We start from the raw sequence: 18,344 nt of genomic DNA, 5'->3' as shown, positions 1-18,344 counted from the left end.
ACAAAGCATATTAAAATAATTTTTCTCTTGAGAGGAATGCATGGCATATCTAAACAAATAGTTTCAGTAGATGAAGAACTTCTTGACATGAGAGATGGCAACAGATAGTTGATAACATAAGGTAACACTGAGTCATAAACCAAAACTTTAGCTGAAAGCTTCAAAGACCCAAAGAATTACTAGTGAATAACATTTAAATCCATTGATATGAGAAGAATTTTAAGTATTTTTCAAATGCAGATGTCTGTAAAATAATGAATTCAGTGAATACTTGACCTTTATTGAGAACTTTTTAAAAGTAAACCCATCTCCTGATGTTGGTTCAACAACAAAATTTATTGAAATTCAATGGTTGTTAAGTGGGGCCCCCTTCCTCTGCTTTTTTGTAATTGTGGGCGATCACTAGACACAACATTTTCCTGACGCGTGAGCCAAAGCCCCAGATGCCTTCCCAGATTCTATCCTTTCCAATTTACTTTGACATCCTCAGTTCCTTTTATAGGAAATGAACATTAGCCTCTTGTGCATCTTGCCTCCTTGGTGATGTCCCATCCGAAAAGCTATTGTCAGAAACCAGTCAGTTCCTACCTGACCCAGACACATTGAAATTTAATTCTACAGGTGTTTGGCAGATGAACTAAGAGAGAAGCCTCTGCAATTTCCATTTTCATTCTATAACCCCACTGTCTGGTACTTAAATCATTTTTCCCCTTCTTCTCCTTGAATGTAACTGAATGTTAAAATAGTTAATAAAATAAGATCACATGGTAATTTCTGCTATTTGCTGAAATTTGCCAAGCTGGTGTATTGTTTTCATCATTTTGTGACCCGTTCCACATTCTGACATGGGCCTCCTCCCCGTTTGACATGATGAGCTGTGGCATCATTCATGGAAGGATGAAGAGCTTGCCCAACAGCTAATTCCTTGACCATAGTAGTACCTTGTAAGATTTGGCCAAGGCCTCAGCCTATAGACTTCAGGAAAGCCAGAAAATGGGGGGGAGGGGGAGGGCAAATGTTGCATTTTTGGTTTTTTTATACAAGTTACCTCTGATAGAATTTCCTTATGAGCTTGCTGGCAATTCTAGAAGAAAATGGACTATTTGTTCCTGCATGGGAATTTTCAAAGCCACAGGATAATGGTTTCAAAGAAAGTAAGAGGGAATGATGAAATAAAAACAATGCTATTACTCTTTCAAGGATAAAAACTACCAGCATATTTCAACTGGGTGGTCCAATTATTACAAATGAATATTTATTTTTTATTTGTTTGTTGGTAGTGTGACTTATTCCAGAAAAGATTTAAAGCAGCTTCAAAAGAAATATAAAATACAGCAAGTTAAAATAACTCTAAAATACATATGGAAAAATATCAAAGGAAAATTCAGGAGATGGAAAGTGAGAGGGAAAAAGGAGTTCAGTAAATAAAATTTATGGTATGGCCTTTGCTTTGCTAAAGGTATGTCACAGATTATTCTTATTAATTACTAATTAAATAATAAATCCACAAGTAACAAAAGTACTGCTTGTAGAAGGAGAATATAGAATTCAAGAGCTGTAAAAGTTGTACTTGAAATGAAGATTGTAGAATTCTTTGTAGGACAGACATTGGTGTCACTAACAGATTACCTCATTTTACTTTGAAAGTAAACATGCATATGCCATGACTGAGATGCTCTGCTGCAGTTTTAGTCCCCAAGTTCCTAAGTATTAAAGCTAACCTGAAATATAGCTTTACTGTGAGTTTATATTTATGTGTTAGGGACCATGGCCTGAAATTTTCCACATACAGAAGTATTCATGATTTGCATCCTGAAAGCTGATATCCTAGTATTTCATGGCAATGATAGATGAACTGTGGCATCACCTAATCACCCATGCAATTTGGATCCAGCTCTCTGTCGACTCAAGAACAGTTTCTTGCACACCTGTGGAAGAAAATTCACCACCAGATTAAGCAGGGGGAAATTACTCCCTTTCCCAAAAGAGCAGTCCTCCATGGTTTTGGATGAATTATTGCTCTGCATGGTGAAGTTGGCACCTAGAAAACCAAATCACTGTTCACAGAATCATTCTATTCAAGAATCCTGTGCATGACAGGTGCTCTGATGTGGTAGGGTGATTTTTCAAAATCACTAGTGACTGTCTTTCGCTTTCCCCCCCAAGAAGCAAAGACTTGAGAACTGCACTGGTTCCTCCTCCATTTCTGCTTTCTCTATTGCCAACTGGACATGTGAAAACTGGACATAAAGAGAAATTCAACTGGTTTTAAATGCTTCTTGAGTCTCTTATGCTACTCTATCCTTCAATGACATCATAGACTTTTCTGTACTGGCCAAAACACTGGCAACATTTTAAGCTAATGTTAAAATTTTCATCTTAAGGTACAGGTGGCTTGTATGAGCCTTTTCCTTGGCACCAGTGTGGTGAGGTCTGGTGAAGCTCCAATGAACATCAACATGCTGAGAAGTGTCCTTGGAAACATAATGCTTCACTTCACAGTACGGAATTGAGATTTCCAAAACTTCTTCAAGATTGGTTCCAGCCCAAAGTTAAAATATGTCACAGAAGATGGCCAAATTCTCCTTGCTACGAATGAAACACTGGTTATTGGGAGGTTAAGAAGTGTTGAAGCATGCCTCCAGAACCTCCACTTTCATTTCCAGAGGCCTCTTTCATGTATCAGGGGCAAAATAACAACCTACCTATGTGCTCTCTCACTCCTACCCAGATTTACTCATCTATCCCTGTATCCATGGAAGTAGAAATAACCTACATCATCCTACCATCATCAAAACACCAATAATAATAGCAACAGTTCCCATTTACAGAAGGCCTACTGATATACCTGGCACCATACTAGATGTTTTATTATGTCATTTCATTTGGCCTTCACAATGGGTTTATGAAATTGCTTTTATTACCCTTGGTTTGCAGAGGAGGAAATCAAAAGTTAGAGAAATGAAGTAATTTGTCCAAGATCACCCAACTAACAAGCGCTAAGATTTTAAAAGTGTGAGGCTAATGAAAATTTCTTTCAACTCCTCGGAGACATATACCATATAAATTACAAATTATCTGAAAAGTATGAAAATTTTTCCACACTATTTATAGACCAACAATGAAATTATTAGGAAATATAATTAATGAAGCATAGAAGGCCCCATGGACAACACAAGATCTGCCTCCAGGCCAGGCAAGCTGAATAGCTTGCTGGTACTATGTTTATGAGTCTGTTGCAAGTTGCTATTTGTTAACCTACACAAATTAAATAATGGCCAACTAAGTGTAGTAACCTTCAGGTCTTCCTGGGAAGGTGGGGCCCACGGGGCATAGTCCACAGTCATTCCTTCGTTCATGATCCACCCAGATACTCAAACTAGTGCAAGCTCCCTGAACACACCCTATATTTGTTTCAAGAATCCCAGCAAAACTATCCAACTGAGGGCTTAGTAAAATGCCTACAACTAATCCATGGCCTGTGGGTTCTTGGGAGCTAGTTCGGGAGGTCAAAGCTTAACACACAAGGGAAAACAGAACATGTGCGAATGTAGATGAATCTTTCATCCCAAAGCAGTGCTGGAAAACTCATGTAAATATACAAATATGCTGAGCTGTATTGTGAAAGGAGCCATTTGTTTTACTAAAACAAGTTGGTATGGTGCAAGATTTTTCTTGGCAAATAAACAGAACACAATGGAAAAATTTGTAAACAATGATGTTTTCTGGCAATTTTTTAAAAACTGAATGAACAATCTTTCCAAAAGGTAAAAAACTTCCTTTTCCTCAATCCCCCATGAGATACTACTCACATATTATCACTTTGAGACTCAAAGCAGATGAAGAAATATGGCTCAGTGACCAACAGAATTTGTTAAAAGGACCTTTTGGTCACTGGTGAGCTAATCTGCCAAATTTCCAGCTTGGAACTATATAGGCCAAGCCATCCTAGCCAGAATGAGAAGTAACTCAATGATGGTCACGTACTAGAGTTCAGGAGGTGAAGAAATCACTCCTCTTCCCAGAATTCTTCTTATGTGTAGTCTTCCTCACACTGAAAAAGTTTCAAATACAGGAATTGCTTTACTTCCCAAATGTTACTACAGAAACCAAATGTTCTTGCTTAAACACAGGTTTCATTAAAGTGTTGGCCAAAGTTTAAAAATACAGAGGAGAAAAGTTCTCCAAAGATAAGGTATATGATGTTGGCTTAAGAAATCTCAGCCTAGTATGGTCACACCTCTTTCCTGAGCAGTGCCAAACCAAATGGATGAAATCTGTAAGTCTGTCCATAGCAAACTATACATCTTTTTTTTCTACTTGGTCATTCAAAAGTGTTGAACACACACACACCATTTTGGAGTCATTGTCTGACTATTTCATTCTTTAACATGCTCGGAAGGACATTTACATCATTTGTGTCTTAAAACTGCAAAGGACTGTGAATTAAATATTTTCTTAGATTAATTTATGTCCAAAACATTTTTAAGTGAGAACTTTGTATACTTTACCACACATAACTGTATAAAACTACACATAAAAGATACACATTAGGTTTTGCTATCCAATTCCTTCTCCCTATGGAACTGGTAATAACCCTTAATTACTGTGGCTAAGAGAATAATTCTGGTACCATTCTAGATCCTCTTTTCTGTATCCCACACTAGGCTTATTCCACCTGGTTTGCACTGGGATGTATCATTACTTCAGTGTTCGCCCCATCAAAGTTCACAGATGCTACTTAAGTGCTTAAAGTCCTATCTGCCCTCAGCCAAGTAACCAATGTTAACAATCTGTTAACAACCTGTGTGTATATTTTATACTCTTCTGCATGCTCATATGTTCATGTATATACACACATATATTACATAGGTATGTGTATATACATAATTTGATATATATACTAACATACATGTTAGGAATTTTCTTTGACTGTCAAGAATAAGGCTACATACATACATACATACATATATATTTTTCTCACTTAAAAATATACCATGGAAATCTCTCCAAGGATTAATTTAGCTTATTCCTTTTAATGGTTGTTTAAAAGGAATGCATTTCCTATCTTTTCCCACTTAAAACGGTTCTTGGCAATTAGAAGTAAAGCACAGTGGGGATATATGTAAAAGCTTAATCTGTATAGCTAAGAGAGTACGCAAGCCTTACTCCAAATAGAACATCAAAGAGGGACTATACATACACCCTTTCTATTCTTTGTCCCCCTTCAATCCCCTGTCACCACATAAAATGTGCAGTGGTTCCCAGCTGGTCTCTCTACTTCCACCCTTGCCCTTCTGCATTCCATTCTTCACACAGCAGCGGGTGAACTGTGAAAATAATGAATCGTTCCTTTGCTCAGGACCTTCCAACATCTTCCATTCACACAAAAAATGGAGTCCACAGCCAACAAGTCCTCCGTGGTCTGGTCCTTGGCCGTCTTCCCAACCTCATCAGCTGACACCCTCCCCACACTCAACCCGCTAACCAAATTTCCTTTCTTCTGTTCCTCAACTGCACCAAGAACCCTCCAAGTACCCATCTTTGCACCTGCTGTTCAAGATACCTGAAACCACTTCCTCAGAGGTCCTTCACTTTATTCATCTTCTGCTTAAATATCCTCTTATCAGAGAAGCCTTCCCTAATTATCATATTTTAAATAGCCTCTTACCTTGCTATTTTTGTCTTTGAATCCCTGATCACTTCCTGACTTTTTTTTTTTTTTTTGGCTGCGTTGGGTCTTCACTGCTGCGCGCGGGCTTTCTCTAGTTGCAGCGAGCCACGGCTACTCTTCCTTGCAGTGCGCGGGCTTCTCATAGTGGTGGCTTCTCTTGTGGCAGAGCACGGGCTCTGGGTGGGCGGGCTTCCGTAGCTGTGGCTCACGGGCTCTAGAGCGCAGGCTCAGTAGTTGTGGCGCAGGGGCTTAGTTGCTCCACAGCACATGAGATCTTCCTGGGCCAGGGCTGGAACCCGTGTCCCCATCACTGGCAGGCGGATTCTTAACCACTGTGCCACCAGGAAAGCCCATGTCACGTCATTCTGTAATTATTTCTTTTCCTCCATTAGAATGTAAGCTCCATGCCTTGTCCTCCACAGTATCCCCAAAACCTAGAACAGTGCATAGCATGTAGTAGGTGCTAAGTAATTTCTGTTGCATAAATGAATGAACAAATCAGTGACTCAAAAGAGTTAGAAAGGTAACAGTATGAGATAGATACCATACATGTAGACTTGGAGTCTTTTAGGAGAGTCGTACTTGGAGGAATTTTGCCTGAATTGGCTCCAGCATATGCTTCATCTTGTATTAATACTTTATGTTACTAAATCTTCTCCACAAGCCTAGACAGTTAAAATTTTCTGTGAAAGTAGGCAATTATGTATGGCCCTAAGGATTCATTATGTCATTTGTACTATTGCACACAGTTGCCTGAGTTTCCATTTAATTTCATTCTTTGTGGTCTCCCCGAGCATGAATGCAGAGTTATTAGTGGAGACCAATGACAACACTGGAGAGAAAAATATCCCTACACGTGAGAGGTGTTCTGTTTCACTTTGGGGAGTTATATGAAAAGGAATAACGGGAAATGCTGAGTTGTATTGTTTCCTATTTTCCTTTGAGTCCAATACAATACAATTCAAAAGGCAGACATTCCCATTATCTCCTATTTCAGATATTCATAGTTTGTACATGGATTTGAGTTTCAGTAAAAAGAGCTAGTTAACTAGTATGGGATGAGCATTCTATGAAATGGGAAGTGGTTGAGGATTCTATTAAGCAGAATATGAGTAGACAGGGTTAGCTCTAACTCGTTTTAATAGAACAGTCTATCTGCTGACTTGTCATGATTTTACTGTTGTTTCTGCTCCCAGGGCTTTCCTTCAGAGGCAGCAAATTTAGCTGATTGCCTCCACCACAAGCTTTGTGGGATCCTATTTCCTATACTGGGCAGACTCAGAGAAATTTCCCAGTGGATGGAAGGAGGTAGGTTTACCAGATGGTGGAGAGACACAGGTCATATGAAAACAATCAGCCTGTGAATCCCTCCACCGTTATTATCACAAGTGAAGCAGAGTCATGCCTTTCCTGGCTTGAGCTTTCTCCCTTTGTCCCTACCCCTACCTAAAGGCAACTTTGATGTTCATTTTGACTTAACTTCATCTGAAACAAGATGCTGACAAAGACAATAAAGTGAAGTACGTTCTTTTTGTTCTTAATTCATCGAAGAGTTACATAGCTTACTATTTGTCAGACGTTGCGTTTAAAATGTTATCGGAGGCTCTAAGCGTTTAGAATGTTATCTGATTTAATCTTCACATCAACACTATTAGGTCAAAGCTACTTAATGATTAATTTGTTAATTGATTTGTCCACATCACATAGCCAGAGACTAGCCATCCCAGGATTTGACTCTAGCAGAGTGACTCTGGGGTCCACGCTTATAACCACAACTATGCTGCCCTTATGCCACTTGCCTCTGACAGTCTGGGGAGAGCAAAATCTTATCACAACTTTTTTTTTTTTTTTTTTCTTTTTTACGGTACGCGGGCCTCTCACTGTTGTGGCCTTTCCCGTTGAGGAGCACAGGCTCCGGATGCGCAGGCTCAGTGGCCATGGCTCACGGGCCCAGCCGCTCCGCGGCATGTGGGAGCTTCCCGGACCGGGGCACGAACCCGTGTCCCCTGCATCGGCAGGCGGACTCTCAACCACTGCACCACCAGGCGAGCCCCAACTTTTTCTTTTTAATTAAAAAAAGCTATTTGTAAACACTTTCAATTAAAAATGGAATAGCAACAAAATGGAACGACTATTTCTGTTTTAAAGCATATCTACCACTTTAGCAAAACCTAGCTTGAGGGGAAGAAAAGAACAAGTAAAATATTAATGCTTAAATCCTGGATTTAGGTTACACCACAACTATTTGCCAATGATAATTGCACTTTCATTGATAATTTAACAACCTGTCCCAGAAAGTGGTTCTCTTTCACAGGAACATCCATTTATAAGCCTAGTCATCTGTGGTAAATTCCGATAGGATTTCCTTTACCCCAAGTTGTGCAAACAAAATTAGGCTAGGTTTGTGTTGTATATACATTTGATTGTATGTAATTAAGAATATATGAGCTCAGTATTTCTACTATCTATTATTTTATAGCAAATTTTCAGAATGTTCTGTACTGCGGGGAATTTGTATCATGCAATATAAAATGAGGCAGGAATTGAAAAAGAGATTATATGCTTTGAGAGAGGAAAATGTTAAGGAGAACTGTTTATAAAATACATAAACTAACAATGATGAGTTGAAGAATACCTTACCACTAGCTTGCATTTTATAGCTCCTCTCATCCCACAATCTGAGATCTCAGACAAGACCTGTTCCCTTTATTCCAAAAAAGAAAATTAGGTTACAGATTAATTGGTGGATAGTCTAGAGTGTTGTAGCCAATTTGCAGTAGAGTAAGGACTCAGATTTTCCACTGATTTAAAAAACCAATAGGGAGTATTTCATGCCTTATCAAAACAGCAATGATCCAAAGCATACTTTTAAAGCAGATTAAAAGAAATATCCAAAACCTATTTGAGAAAATTTATAAAATTCTCTGAAACTCACAAAAGCAGAACAAATGGAAATAACTACCATGTCCTTAAAGAGAACTCTACATCGTATAGATGTCATCTCTCCCTACATTTATTTATAAATTAATTAAATCCAAATAAAAATAGCTCTCATAATTATTTTCAAAAACTAGACAAGTTGGTTATAAAGTCTGGAAAAAGAGATAAGCAATAACAGTAAGCAAAAGTCTTAAAACAAGAACAATGCGAAGGGGTGGTCTTACAGACATTTAATATATTTTAAAGCCCCAGTACTTAAAATTGTATGATATTGACAGACCAATGAAATAGAAAATCTAGAAATAGACCGAAGTACATACAGAAATTTAATACATAATAAACAAAGCATCACAAATAATTGGGGGAAATGAGTTCTTAATAAGTGGTTTGGAGACAACTAAAGAGTCATATGAAAGTCAGCTTTCATACCAAGTAAATTAGGGATCTAAATGTATAAAACCACGAAAGTACTAGACACAAGCATAACCAAATTTCTGAATGATCTGAGAGTAAGAAAAACTTTCCTAACCAGAACTCAAAACCCAGAAGCAATAAGCGCAAAGACTGATATATTTGACTACATTTATACAAATTTAAAAATAATAATTTTATAAGGCAAAAAATTTCATAAGCTAGGTAAAAACACAAATGACAAACTGGGAAGATTATTTGAAATTTACATCACAGACAAAAGGTTAACACCCTTAATATAAAAGGAATATAGCCATCACAATAGGTTAGATTTTGCTGTAGTAACAAACAACCTGAAACGCTTCAGGGGCATAAAACATTATTTCTCACTTACGCTTTGTGTCCTTTTTCGTCAGCAGGGAGCGCTATAATCATTTTGCCTCAGGGACCCAAACTAATGGAGGCTTCATCTCAACACATGCTTCCGCAATAGCAGAGACAGAGGGAAAAGGGCATGCCTGACCATGGGCTGCTTCTTCAAGCATCTACAGAGAAAGCGCTTCAGTTCTCATTTTATTGGCCAAAGCAAGTCTCATGGAGATGCTGGATTCTATAGGTGAGAGTATAAATCTTCATGAACAGTGATAACAAACCCTACAAAGAATTTCTAGCAATGAGGAAAAAATAAAGAAATACAACTCTATATGAGAAATGATCAATAGACACATTTCCAGTAGGGTTTTTCAAACTTGGCACTACTGACATTTTCAGCCAGATAACCTTTCATTGTGGGAGTGCTGCCTCGTAAATTATAAGATGTTTAACAGCACCTCTGGCATCTATCCATGAGATGCCAGTAGCACTACCCTCCAGTTGTGACAAACAAAAATGTTTCCAGATATTGCCAAATGTCCCCTGGGGGGCAAAATCACCTGCAGTTGAGAAACAATGGTTTACAGAAAATGAAATGCAAATGACCCTTAAACATATGAATATCTGCTCAACCTCACCCATAATAAGAGAAATATAAATCAAAACTACAGCATACCATTTACCACTCATAAGGCTGGATAAAATCTAAAAGTTGATCAACATAATATCTTCCCAAAGATACAGGGGATAACTTCAAACTATATTAAATGGAAAATACAAGGTATTTTCCCGACCAGGGATCAAACCCTGCAGGGGAAGCACAGAGTCCTTATTTTTGGGGGATTTTTTTTTAACTTGTTGAATAGTTTTCATTTCATTTTATTTTATTTTTATTTTATTTATTTATTTTCAGTACGCGGGCCTCTCACTGCTGTTGCCTCTCCCGCTGCGGAGCACAGGCTCTGGACGCGCAGGCTCAGCGGCCATGGCTCACGGGCCCAGCCGCTCCGCGGCATGTGGGATCTTCCCGGACCGGGGCACGAACCCGTGTCCCCTGCATTGGCAGGCGGAGTCTCAACCACTGCGCCACCCGGGAAGCCCTCATTTTATTTTATTTTTTATTTTGTAATTACTGTATAAGCTCTTAATTTTATTTATCAAATAATAAAAATACAAGCTCCAAGCCAGTAAAGATCGTGTCTCATTCTTCTGTGTGTCCCCAGTGCTTTAAACTAGACCCTGGCACATATATAAACAACCAATCTTTGATGAATGAATAAATCAACTGATATCAAACAGAAATGTAAAATTTTCAGTAAAGTTGTTAGATTTTGCTTTGTTTTGTTTAACCAACTGGAGAATTTAGTATTTCCCATTTACCAACAGACTAACATATTAATTTTTTTAAACATTCTGATTTATTAATTTAATACAAAACCCCTGAGAACTTTACATGAGCAATATTTCAGTAGTCTAGCATTTTTTAGGTACTTCAGAGTCAACTCCCTTGCCCCTCTCATAAATTCCTAGTTGTACTAAAAATCCAACTTTCTGCCTACTCTGTGTATAGCCTGAGAAACTCAATGTGGCTAGAGAAAAGCAAACCACCATACAATGGTTGTCACTTTACACTTATTTCCAGCAACGTAAAAAGGACTCTTCTTACTGCCTGGCAACTCTCATTTCCCTGGTCCATTCACTGTCCTACTTGCCCAGAAATCTATTTCACACGTCTCTAGTCAAACTGCAAATACCTCCTCTGCCTCCTCCCCCTCAGCTCTGGGCTTTAGTTCCTATTTTACTGAGAAAATAGAAGCCATCAGAAGAGTAAGTTCCGGGCTTCCCTGGTGGCTCAGTGGTTGAGAGTCCGCCTGCCGATGCAGGGAACGCGGGTTCGTGCCCCGGTCCGGGAGGATCCCACGTGCCGCGGAGCGGCTGGGCCTGTGAGCCGTGGCCGCTGGGCCTGTGCGTCCGGAGCCTGTGCTCTGCAACGGGAGAGGCCACAGTAGTGAGAGGCCCGCTTATCACACACACACAAAAAAAAGAAGAGTATGTTCCGGGCTTCCCTGGTGGCACAGTGGTTGACACTCTGCCTGCTAGTGCAGGGGACACGGGTTCAAGCCCTGGTCTGGGAGGATCCCACATGCCGCGGAGCAACTAGGCCCGTGAGCCACAACTACTGAGCCTGAGCATCTGGAGCCTGTGCTCCACAACGGCAGAGGCCACGATAGTGAGAGGCCCGCGCACCGCGATGAAGAGTGGCCCCCGTTCGCCACAACTAGAGAAAGCCCTCGCACAGAAACGAAGACGCAACACAGCAAAAATAAATAAATTAACTAATAAACTCCTACCCCAACATCTTAAAAAAAAAAAATCTGAAGAGGAAGCTGTAAAGAGAATATACGACTAGATTAGAAATAAAGAAATTTCTAAAACAAAAAATGAAGAGTAAGTTCCATGTGTGCCCCCCACCGCACCTACTACTGTGCATACCCTGCCTCCCTGCCTGTTAGAATCGGTGAACTGCCCACACTCCTCGCAAGGACCAACTCTTCCATGTTTCCATGGTTCTCGTCTGCTCTCACTTAATCGAGGTCATGGCTTCTGCAGTTGCTCCTGCATCACCAGTTTTCCTCTCCGTTGGATCTGCAATATTATTTCATTCTTTTGAAACACTTCCTTCTCTTGGCTTGAGACGTCACTCCCTCTTGGTTCTTTTTCTACTTCAACGACCACTCTTACTCAGTCTCCTTTGCTGATTGTTCCTTATCTTCCAAAACTTTAAATGCTAGAGTACTAAGACCTCTTCTGTTCTCTATACTCACTCGAAGATGAGCTCAAGTCTATCAATTCCATCTATACCCTTATGACCCTCAATCCCAATTTCTCCCTAAACTCCTGCCTCTTATATACAGCATTTCCATCTAGATGATTAAAGGCATCTCAAATTTAATATGTCCAAAACTGAACTTTTGAATTCTGACCCCAAAACTTACTCCACTCCGAATTGTTCTCATTCCAATAAATGGCAACACCATCTTTCTTCTTCTTCAGGCCAAAAACTTGAAAGTAATCCTTAACTCTTTTCACTCTATCAGCAAATCTTATTGGCACTATCTTAACAATAAGTTTAGAATGTGACCACTGTTCACTGCCACTGTTAACATACTAACTAGAATCACCGACATTTTACTGAGAGATGACTAGCCTCCCAGCTGAGATCCCTGCTTCTGCCTCGGGTCCTCTTCAGTCTGCTCTCAACAGAAAAGCAGACTGATCTTTTTAAAAATATAAGTCAGCTCTTCCTATTTCCCTTCCCCTTTCTTTCCTTCGTTATCTTCCCATCCCTAGAAATTGTGTCCAAAAGCCATTAGGAAAAGCAAAGCAAGGTAGGCTCCCCCTAGTTGGGGGAGCTATGGTAGCTCAGAACAGAGTGTCATAGCCTTGAGTGCAATAAGTAGTGTCCACATAGGAGGGCTTCCTGTGGTGGGGAGTCAGAGCCTTACTGAGGGGAGGACTGAGGGGAGGAGGACCTCCATAGACAGGGGTGGCCCGGGGTAGGGAATCATGGGCCAAGCAGCGTAAAGAGAGGATCAATGTGGGAGAGCAGTCTTAGCTCAAAGAGGGTGAGAAGGACATCCATGCAATAGGGTGGTCTGATACGGGGTGTCCAACAGAGAGGTGTCCTATGCAAGATGAGGAAGGAGTCCACATGGGTGTGGAGGGGATGGCCAGGGATAAGGCATTAGGTTCAAGAGACCGAACAGGGGGAGGAGGACCTTCACAAGGGAAAGTGGCCAGGGAGTATCAGAGCCCAAGTGAGGCAAGAAGGATATCCAAACTACTACTACTGTCTGGACACTAGAGTGCGTCCATACAGGTGAGTGACCAAGTGCAGAGGTCAAAACGTAAGCAGGATGAGGAGGATGTCCACACACAGAGGTAGCCCAGCAGGGGGAAATAAGGATCTGAACAGAAGAGGGTTCCATGCAGGCAGGCAGCTAGCTGTGGGTGTCAAAGCCCAAGCGCGGTGAGGAGAGCATTCACATAAGTGAAGCGGGTGCGAATGACATATTGGAGAACCAGTGTGGTAAAAAGAGCGTCCCCTGGGACGGCACACCCGCAGCATTAGGAACCTGGATACTTAGAGCGGGACTGGTCACGTTAGTAAATATATTTAGGGTAATGGGAGCAAGTTTTCTCATTATTGAGTTACAAATATGGAAAGAGAGAAAAATAGAACCCCACTAGAATGGGGATGGAATATTGGTGTGAATTTATGGTTTTCAATATATAGAGAAAGAGAAATAAATATAATTATAAATATGTGTGTGATTGTGTGTATATACGTGCGTGTATGTAAAAGGCTCGATTTTTAACAATGAAATCAAGCAATGAACTATTTCCAAGTAACATATCAAAAACAGAAGGGCATAGAAAAGTTGAAAGTAAAATTATCCCAAAAAGGTACACCATGCAAAAACTAAAGAGGAAATCAAGAGCCAAATTTTGAAGAACTTTATGTGACACACTAAAGACTCTGGATTTAACCACCATGATGGGTTAGGTATAAGAAGTACAATCTAGTTCTTGAACAAGGTAGGTTCATGGGTGAGAAATTCATTCCCTGTGGCAACTGGATAACTCAAAGAGTGTTGAAGTTGAGATAATAACTGTAAAACTTTAATCAAAGAAGTACAGCTCATTCAACTGTGAAGTGGTTGGAGTATTTCTTTTCTGCCTGAGGGAGGCCCGTTGACTGCTCACACAATCTAGCACAAGGCAGCATTATGGTGAATTCTCCAGGCCCAGAATCTTGTTGTTTCTCCAGGGCACTACCCCAAGAGGTTCCCAGAGTTCATCAGACTCAGGGAAATTTACTCTGACAACGCTTACAAAATCCCGGTTTAGAAAACCAACATGCTGATTCATCAATATTTAATGAGGAAAAACACTCACGGGTCAGGCCGACCAGCGTATTCTCTCCGTGTACCTACATCAGAAGCCGTACCAGAAGATGATCTAATGAACTTGGAATTTATGTGGTTTTTCTCTGCTCCCTTCCCTTACTCCAGATCCATTTTTCTGCCCTTCTTTGCTTTGCACGATATCCAGAGAGGCTGGCCCCCATGGCCTGTACACACGCCCCTACCCTCCTGGCCAGAGGCTTCTGTTTGGATTCAGCTACTCAAAGGCACCAGCATGAAATCAGAGAGTGGGAAAAGGAAGAGTTGGGATGTCTCTTCCTTGCTCCCTCCTTGCTTGGTTCCATTTATCTGGCAGGATTCTCATCCCTCAACACCACAACTGCCACTGAGAATCTCAGCATCTGTGGTCCAGCTCCACTCTCTCTGGGCTCTGAGCCTGGAAACACCACTTCCTCCTCCAGGTAGGTAATAATTTCCAGTTGTTCTAGTCTCTGTGGACCACCTCAGTATACACTGTCTGATCTCTCAACCTGTTCACACCTCTGTAAGTCTCTTCATTAGAATTATCTGAGCTGAATTGCATTTCCTGCCATTTGAATGAGTGATAGAGCATTTCTGAAACACCAAGCATTCTCATATTCTACTTAGGGTGACCTAGGGTCTCAATTTAAGTAGAACTGAGGTGGGATTCAGTACTTTCTGTTTTCCAGTGAGGATGAGTTGGTCACCCTAATCCTACCTGACTTCACCATATCTGCTTACCACACCTATATGATTATTTATTTAATGTTTTCTTTTTTCTTTTTTCTTTTTTTTTGGTACGCGGGCCTCTCACTGTTGTAGCCTCTCCCATTGCAGAGCACAGGCTCTGAGGCCATGGCTCACGGGCCCAGCTGCAGCATGTGGGATCCTCCCGGACCGGGGCACGAACCCGTGTCCCCTGCATCGGTAGGCGGACTCCCAACCACTGCACCACCAGGGAAGCCCTAATTTTTTCTTGAAATGGGTTCGTTTTGTTTTCTTATTACTTTTAAAAGAAACTTTAAATCACTGCCTGAAGTAGAAAACTAACATCATTTGCCTTTGATCAATTCAAGAAAATATAGAAATAAAAGTAAATGGAAACTAAGCAATAATATTAAATTTAACTAGAAACTATTACTACCTGTGAAGGGATCTAAGCCTGAGGCCTGCTCTCTCTATACTTAAAAGGAAGATTAGTATCAGGCATTAAAGACATACTAGTCCCAAAATTAAACTTTCTGCTTGTTGTATCAGAACATCTGGTAGAAATTTTAAGTGGATAACATTCTCACCACACAAGTCTACATTATTTACGAACGTACATACCTTACCTACATCACCTTGACTATGCCCAGTGGTATGTGCTCCATCCTTTGGGAGACAATAGTTTAAAGGATGATCAAACACCTAACAAAGTCAGGCTCTACTACTCTGATGGCCCAATCTCCACAGTAGATATAACCAGCAGACTAACTGGGTGCTACATTGGCCTGACAGGACCTACTTTACCCATCAATGGTTGCTTCTGACTTTATTTCTATGAATATAAGCCCTGTTCTAATGGACAAAGCTTTTTCTTTGAATACAGTAATTCTTTTACAGGAAATAGTCAAATCTTTTAAGCCACAGAACAATTTGGTCTCTTTAAGGTAACTTTGTAAGTCTATGTTATAGTATGCATTTATTACACACTTTAACTCAGAATACAGTCTTATTTCTTTCCTTTTCATAGTTTTAGAAGGTCACTTACTGTTACATTCATGTTCTACCTATAAATACAAAATGCTCTGGCACCTCGTTGGAGTGGGAGTGGTAGGTATATGAGCTGTGACCAACTAACTCTCACATCATAGAAGAGAAGACATTAGAGCTCAGGCTCTCAAGATTAAGATGTTTCCCTGGGCTTCCCTGGTGGCGCAGTGGTTGAGAATCCGCCTGCCGATGCAGGCGACACGGGTTCGTGCCCCGGTCCAGGAAGATCCCACATGCCGTGGAGCAACTAAGCCCGTGAGCCATGGCCGCTGAGCCTGTGCGTCCGGAGCCTGTGCTCCGCAACGGGAGAGGCCACAGCAGTGAGAGGCCCGCATACCACAAAAAAAAAAAAAAGATGTTTCCCTAGATGGAGAGTGGAAGCAAAGTTAATCTAGGTAGAAGGAAAAGCATGGGAAATAATAAGTAATTCTACCCATTTCATAGAGTTGTTATGAGGATTAAATTAGATAATATCCTTAGACCAGTGGTTCTCAACTGGTAATTTTGCCCCCCGCCCAGGGACATTTAGTAATGTGTCTGGAGATATTTTTATTGTTATGACTACGGGAAGAGGGGAGGCTGCGACTGGCATCTAGTAGGTAAAGGTCAGGGATGCTGCTTAATATCGTACAATGCACTGGACTGGACAGCCCCCCACCACAAAGGCTTTTTTGGACCAAAATATGAAAGGTGCGGAAGTTGAGTTTCCCTGACTTAGCCTAATGCCTGGCTTACAGTATGCATTCAATAAATGTTTCCCAGAAGAGAAGGAGGAGGAAGAGCCGGAGGAGGGATGGTGCTGCACAAAGGAGATGAGTTCACCGCAGCTGTTTTCTGTTATGGTGGATGCCAAGCCATCGTGACCTGCTGTCATCAAGTGCAGTCCCTAATCTCAGCCACCAGCTGTCTATCTACATGGACAATTGGTCATAGGGTGACTAGATAAGAAGTACAAACGGGTGGGCTCTGGAAGAGCAGTCAAGCACCAGACCACAGTGAAGTTTTATAAAAACAGAGAGAGTAATCAAACCTCCCTTTAACTCTGACACACAGCCACCATCCCCTATCCTGTGAACACGTGTCTCAGGCCTGAGAGCGATAAATGGCAAGACCCAGTAACCAAGGTTGGCAGTTCATTTGGTCCACCAGCCTGGAAAGAGTGAACCATTACAACTCAGATCTGGTGGACCAGACCTGTTTTTAAAAGGGACCATAGCACACTATTTAAACAGGTCTTGCATATAAAATCTGGGAGGCTTAAAGACTTCTGATGAACTTTCAACCCAAAGGAGGGTGTGGCAAAGCTAAAAATGGCTGGGGACAAAAACAGAGAACGCCCTGATGAGTATACAGCATCATTGAGAGTGCAGTCTTGTTCAAACTAAGCTTCAGCTAACCACACTTTGGCATAACGAAATACAGAAGTGAGGCTCTGCCGACAGAGCTTGAGCCACAAACCAAAGAGCAATCTGCATGTATACATGATGTGGAAAGAACTGCTTGTCAGATGTTGGTTTTTCTCAGCCACAGCCTCACATGCGGTGGTATCATCTTCAAATGATGAAGGACAATTTGATTCTTTAACTGATTAAGCATGCGGAGAACTAATGAAGCATAATGCCCTGTGTCGACAAGTTAATGTCCCAGCAGGAAGACCAATTAGGAAATGTGTCATTTAGGGTGCTGTCTATACCTCCAGAATCAACTCAAACAATGTCTTTGTTTGAACTGACATCTCAGTAAATGCTGAGGCTCTGGAGTCACACAGAATTGGGCTTGAATACCAGCACCACTGTTCACTGACTATGTAATCTAGGAAAAGCTATTTAACTTCTCCAAATGCCAATTTCATCAACTCTAGAATGAGGATGGTAACTACTTAGAGGAGTTGCAGTGAGCATTCAATGTAATACTTCAGGTAGAATTCCTACCACCACACCCAGTACAGAGTAACTCTTTGGTAAATACCAGATGCCTGCGGCCATCACCTTATGTTCATATATCATCTCCTACATTTGAGAGCCAAGGACACAGGTCCTATCAAACATATCACATGTTAATAACTGTGAATTGGGGCACTGGGGTCCATACACACTAAAAATAGAACTATAAACAAAAACTCTGACTCATGAATTTGTTCATGATTCTTCCTAAAAGTGGACATAGCCTTTCTTCAGTTTTAATATATCTATTCGAATGTTTGTCCTTCCATGGTTTTTCTCACATCTGTATTGCCACTATTT

At 40.8% G+C, this 18,344-nt stretch overlaps 1 long non-coding RNA gene across 1 annotated transcript; it reads right to left on the bottom strand.

Annotated features, from left to right (window-relative positions):
• Positions 1 to 1,662: 1,662 nt before the first annotated feature.
• LOC136793991 (uncharacterized) lies at positions 1,663 to 5,731 on the bottom strand. The gene is made up of 3 exons (XR_010840125.1): positions 5,672 to 5,731; positions 3,988 to 4,054; positions 1,663 to 1,928 (listed from the first exon to the last, which is right to left on the bottom strand). It is a non-coding gene; the product is annotated as an uncharacterized lncRNA (long non-coding RNA).
• Between the last annotated feature and the right edge of the window lie 12,613 nt (positions 5,732 to 18,344).

Source organism: Kogia breviceps, chromosome 4, assembly GCF_026419965.1.
Source record: "Kogia breviceps isolate mKogBre1 chromosome 4, mKogBre1 haplotype 1, whole genome shotgun sequence".
Taxonomy (NCBI): domain Eukaryota; kingdom Metazoa; phylum Chordata; class Mammalia; order Artiodactyla; family Physeteridae; genus Kogia; species Kogia breviceps.
The sequence above is the reverse complement of the archived record's forward strand: the minus strand, read 5'-3'. Positions and strand labels throughout refer to the sequence as shown.